The 6,581-nt window shown below is 35.8% G+C and overlaps 1 long non-coding RNA gene across 1 annotated transcript in view; it reads left to right on the top strand.

Annotated features, from left to right (window-relative positions):
• Positions 1-5,087, top strand: part of LOC104692023 — a 35,584-nt gene extending 30,497 nt beyond the window's left edge. The window contains exon 3 of the long non-coding RNA XR_752301.4: positions 4,880-5,087. This is a non-coding gene — a long non-coding RNA (uncharacterized LOC104692023). The remainder of the gene's footprint in view (positions 1-4,879) is intronic.
• Positions 5,088-6,581: the final 1,494 nt, after the last annotated feature.

Genomic DNA, 6,581 nt, shown 5'->3' on the forward strand with positions numbered 1-6,581 from the left:
ATAAGAGTTTTAGGCGCCTTATGGAAAACTGCACCTCTTAAATGTAAGTAGACTGAAAGATTCCTTCAAAATAAAACCTTATTACATGCTTAAAAATACACAGAACACAAGGTCAAATGACATCATCAGTCTTTCTTAAATTTTTGTGTTTTACTGATGAGGATGCTTTGCTTACAGATCAAAGAAACAGAAGTATCAGAATTCAATGACATATATTACTTTATGTTAAGTTTAAAATACACTAAATATTGAAGGAAAACAATGGTTCCTTTTAGTTGCCTTAGGACCTTTCTTCATTTAATTTGAAATCTCCTTATAGAAAACAATAATTATCATTCAGATCGAGTCAAGATACCTTAATTAATTATAGTTGAATATCAAAACCATGTTATATTCTCTTACTGAATTTTATAGATTACACCTTTTATACAAAACTCTGAAAGATACATTATTTATTATCATTGAAGCACAAAGTTATATTCATTAATTTTAACTTATCTACTATTTGTTCTATGGGGTAATATAGAGATTCTCCTAAAATACAGCAAATCACATTGTAAGCTCATCACAACACTATATTACACAGTGTTAAATGTCCACTGACTTTTAAGAAATATTTATGTGACCATATGAATACATCTGTACATGAAGTAGATGTATGTAAAAAGATTGCAACTTTATAAGAAATATATATTTTTAATAATAATTATAAGAGTTGAAATACTATATAAGCGGGGGGGGCTAACTAGATAAATAAAAAGAGTAGCATACCCATATCTTCATTACCTCTGATTTTATAAATATAAATTCAGAAATGTTCAAGGAGTTTATTTTTCTTATTAGGACCCAAGATTCTGTATATCTAAGGATATATTGAATTTTTGCATCATTAAATCTCATGGAAGTTCAACATTAGGTTACAGGACTAATTTTTTTTCCTCTTGTTATTTTTAAAGTTCTGCAATATATATAAAAAGTCTGTGGAATTTAAATAAACAAACCATGCAATCTCTAGCAACTACCAAATAGATATTTTTTAAATATGTTATTGACTTGATACTCACCCATGGAAGCAAAAGGGTCTATATAAATATATTTGTGTTGGTTCACTCCTGAAATTTGAAGTATGGCCTGAACCTTGACAATAATGAATGGAAATCTTCATGCTACCTTTTTTTTAACATATGCAGATTTTTGCCATCCTTGCAAAAAAAAATAGGAGTAGTAGGTACTAAAAAGGTAAACAGGAGAATGAAATTTTAATAATGGGTGGAAAACAACTTTCACCTGAAACTTCTGCAAAATATTTTTTAAATGAGACAATAATAGACATATTCAGGTAAAGTTGAAATAAGTATCCATATGATTATCTTAAGAGAAGACAGACCGAAATAAATTTCTACAATTATTCATCAAAAATGCTGTCCCAGTTGTTACATTATTTGAAAGGAAAGAAAAATTAAGACCCATCATTAAGATTTGGGACTGGTGTAACTCAAGATATACTTCATGGAGATGGGATCCACCACAGGTCGACAGGGTTTTGAGCCATTAAACTGCCATTGCCATAATGACAGAGAAAATTAAAGCTCAAGTGACTGTCTTGGAGAACAAAATATGTCTATTGTAGACTTTACTTTTGGTGTATTTTGAAATACATCAGTCTCTTGAGGAAGCCAATTAGAGTGTCTGGCAGCCACCCTCTTCATTCTTTCTTCATAGTAATGTGTTAGCTGATTTTTAATTAATAGCCTGAAATGTGCGGAGTTGTTTTGGCACACTTCTTAACAGTAATGTAATCATGATAGCTTCTTTAGCCCATTTGGTCTATAGAAGGTAAAAACCTAACTCACTTCATACTGAACTAGATTTTAACAGATGGCGTATTATTTATACAGTTGGTCACAGGTGAATATGAATTTCAGGAAATTCAACTATTAAAAATGCATTTGTTTGGTTTTTCACAACTAAAAAACATAATTTTAAATATCCTTAAAATGCCAAAATAGAATAAGATAGAGCAGTATTACATTAAAAAATACCTGTTATTAAATTTCTTGTGAATTTCCAACTAAAAAATAAACAGAAATTACACATTTCTACAAGGTATTTCATTTTCATACTTTGGCATACTCTGACAGAAGAGTTTCTGATCTGTAAAAGCTTTTTAGGACATTGTTTTGGTTTTCTGAGGTCATCACATGGCAATTACAATTTTATACTTGGTCTGGTATATATCAGGAAGGTGAGGAAATAATATTTTCAAGAATCAGTGTCTTTTAGAATAATAGGGAATAAAATCTAAATAACAACTCTAAAAGAATGTAGTTATTAAGATATTTAAAGAATACAATTACATTAAAAATGTGTTCAAATAGAGTATAATCTACTTTATTCTTGAAAAGAATGCATAAAATATGATGGTATTCTAAAATAGTTGAACTAATTTAGGCCTCCGTAGTTTTTGACAAATAAAAAACATGCATATCAAAAAACATGGTTGTCGTATGAAGGAAAACATAGATCATAACAGGTGTTTGATCCTAATTTAGCTCAACAGGAAGAAAATTTTTAAAAAGGAATTACACATTCTGAAGAATCATGAGATGAATGCCAGCCAGGTATTGGAAGGGGATTAGATTCTTTAAAATAAGAAAAGAAAGCTAAGTCAATGTATGGTAATATTCATATATATGTCTGTCTCGGTTTTGAAAGACAGGTGTCTGCTAAGGAAGGCAGAAGCCCCCCCTTGAAGTGGCAGATATAACCCCTTTTCCCTCTAAGTTATTATATTTTGAAATCAAGGGCCTTTAGGCAAAGATGTGGGAAATAGGAATAACAGTTCTTTACTATATATATATATATATAGATATAGATATAGATATAGATATAGATATATATATATATGTATATAACCAGTCAAACAAAACAACAACAACTATGGCAGTAACAGCAAACACAAACCCAGTCCCAGCCTTCTCGGCTGTTGGGCCCTTTCCCCTCGGGTGCAGTTCCGCTCGCAGCCGGCAGGGGCGCTGGCAGCTCCCGGTGAGCAGGGCAGGTGCGATGGTTCCCCCGCGGCTGCAGGGGGCGCTCCGGAGCGAGCTCGGGGAGCGCGCGGCACCGGTGCCCTGGGATCCCGGGAAGGGATGGGACAAAGGCTTCACAAACCGCTGGGCAGCCGATCCCGGACTCTCAGGAACAGCAGGCTGGAGCGGCAGGGCTGGAGCGGCAGGGACGAACGCAAATCCCGGGTGGCAGGCGAGATGCATCCAGATGGGAGAACCCCACGGAGGCCCAGGCAGGCAGGGCGAGCAGGGCTACAGCGTAGCGAAAGCTCAAAGCAGCAGCGGGGCAGGGCAGCCACAGCTCGGTCTCCAGCAGGGCAGGGAAAGCGGCTTTTGGGGTCCCGGCGTTGTTTCCAGCAGGAAGAAAGAACGGCCAAAAAGAAAGAAGCAGCAGCTCCTTTCTCTGCAGCTTCTCTCTCCGGATGCTCAGAGCAAACTGACCCCACACCCAGGTGTAGACAAAGGAGTAGCCAGGCCCGCCCCACCCCCCTTTTTGTCTTTCTTAAGTACAGCTATTTGTCTCCTAGCAACATGCATATGGGAGAAAATTCCTTTAACAGGAAAAAAAAACTAAGACTAAACTGAAACCCCAACAATGTCTCTGCTAAAAATACCACAGAATTAATTTTTCTCTATGTTCGGCTTTTTTGCCACCATGAATGTGCAACACTGAACCACTTGTAGATTTGACTTTTACATATCTATATATATATATAATTTATGGAGTAAATGTAAATGTCAATGTATTTATGGAGTTTTCAAGTCGAGCATAGAACCTCCAGTATGATTGCTGTACAGCTTTGCCATTAATTATAATGCTTACCTTAAAAGTGAGGAAATCAAAGTGCTATCACTGTGCTTAAGATCATTCCTATTCTATTCTATTCTATTCTATTCTATTCTATTCTATTCTATTCTATTCTTTCTATTCTATTCTATTCTATTCTATAAAATCGTAGAATAGCTGAGGTTGAAAGAATGTCTGGGGATTATCTGGTCCGATCTTCTCCCACAAAGCCACATCGGCTAGACCAGGTGCCCCTTCTCAAAAGTGTGTAACAACTGTAAAGTTGCACTTATAGAACTCCAGGCCACATTCTAAACATCTAAATATCTTCATAGCAGATCAGGAGTACATATGCAGGTCAAAGGAAAAATAATAATCCCATTATCTCCAAAGAAAATGTAGTACCATTCTACTTACTGTTCCTCAAGACAGATTTAATTGGAAATACACTTTAAAATACCCCTGGAGTTCCCAGGTTGAGTACCTACGCAGCTCATTTATGGAGTTAAAATCTCAATCAGGGATTTGCTTCCTAATGACTTTGCTTTACCATTAATGACTGTGTTTCATCAGTGCAGTTGAGCCTGCCATTAAGGACAGGAAGAGAATATAATGTTCCTTCTAAATTATCTGTGAACTTAATTTAAAACTGCTCTTTGCAACTCTTTTACTCTTACTTACTGCATATAATGTTACTTGATGAAACTACAGTAAAATTTATACAAGTGTTGTGGGGAAAACAAAAATATTTTATCACCATAAGAGAATTAATTACTTTTTTTATATACCAGTATTTAAAATGGCCCTTGATCTTTTCACCTCAGGAAACCATTATAAGTATAATGCCTCATTATTCACTGTGATCAATTACTGTGTGTTCTCCAAATCTGCATTAGTTTTTCCGGCTTTTGTATGCTAAAGTCCCTCTCTCAGCCATCACTGTTGTTGCAGGTGCTATTTTCTATAAAAGCAGCTGTGCCACACTATTTTCAGTGACTGTTTTCTCATCTTATTCTCTTTCTAGGAAAAGTCACCAGCCCCACTTGAACAGTATGCCACAGGCTTATGAGACCTGATGTTGGGAAAACGGATACTTACATATAACAGATATTTTAACATAAGAATTTCACTCACCAAATATTAAAAGTAAAAATGTCTTGTGGCAGACGTCATCTGCTAACAGCTCAAAGGATCACACAAGTCTCAGAACAGTTGAGATGAAACAAATTATATTTACACACATTTAAATAAACCACAATTTTCTTGAATTCCTCTATCTGGTAAAATGTGTACTTCTGTTGCATATGCATTTCAAACTCTATAGAATCAGCAGCCAAGTTAAGCTGACTTGTGAACAAAGTCTGAATCAACATTTCAATATTCAGTCATGATATTCCAATATTTTCAAACAGCTAATATATTACCAAAATGAACTTTCATCCTTCTCTTACTGTCTGTTGTTGTGATCACATAACATTTTTGCAACATCAACTGCTTCTGTAGAAAAGTGACATTATGAGCGCACTGAACTGCTTCACCTTCTTTTAACATAATTTATTATGTGTACACCATCAGCACACCATGCAAATATTAAGAAGTACTGCATAAGTCACCTTTGTACCAGCTTGGGAAACTAAATAAACCTAATTTTAAAAAAAGGAAGACATTATTTCCCGGGAACATTAACTTGCTCATCTTTTCAACTTTTGGAAGAGGAAGAGATGAGCACCACACCGTCTCTGGGAATCATGATGCACTGATGTTCCAGCAGCCTTGAAATGTAAGAAAATCTTTCTTTCAACAGATTATGTGGGATGAAAAAATCACTAATCTCAGAGTTCTTCCACAATTACATCATTTGAATTATTTACTAAAGTAACTCACGCGATTGCTTATGCCTATACTCCCAGAAGATGCTCAGAACGCAGTTTGCCTGGAAGGTATTGGTCATTACATGAAAGCCATGTTCACAGTGGTAAAATGTTTGGTGCACATAACACAGTGAAATCCTAAATGAGTAATGATACTAATAATGATAATAATATGAACATAGGCATTTGTGTACTTGTCTGTATGTGCACATTCCACATTACTGGAATCATGTCCCATGGTTGTGATTAAATTTGACAAGTTTCCTTAAGATCAATATACAAGCCAACCGATTATGAATAATCCATAAGACAGTAAGACTCCTAGTTCTGACCATAAATGGAGAGTGGAAAAGTGCCTGAACAGTTCCTCCGTCCAGCCTCCTTCTAAAAACAGACCAGTTCAGGGGAACCCCAAATATAATCACTGTCAAAGAGTTTTATTTTATCATTATTAACACCATGAGGTACTTGTAATACATATTCTTCACATGAATGTAAGTTCAAGAACAGCTTACAATTCCTAGATAACCGACGTCATCATGAGAAAGAAAAAGCTTTACAGTCATTTTCTCTCTAGAAGACAAGATAATTTTTCTTTTCTTGGCAGCATATGGGCAAGATGCTGTCCCTGTGGGTGCTGCAAGGAGGACTCTCTGCAAAGACATGGTCTGTCTCATCCAAGCCACAGCAGGTTCCAGCTGGCTCCAGTAAATCCACCAAGGACACAGCTGAGCCTATCAGTCACATGTCATGCCCTTACAGAAACGTGTAAAAAAGGTTAAAAACTGACAGACATTAAAAGAACAAAAAGAGTGAGAGAGATCAGAGGGAATACCAAAGTCAAAGCAGGAACAG

Source organism: Corvus cornix, chromosome Z (assembly GCF_000738735.6).
Source record: "Corvus cornix cornix isolate S_Up_H32 chromosome Z, ASM73873v5, whole genome shotgun sequence".
In the NCBI taxonomy this organism is placed as follows: Eukaryota; Metazoa; Chordata; class Aves; order Passeriformes; family Corvidae; genus Corvus; species Corvus cornix.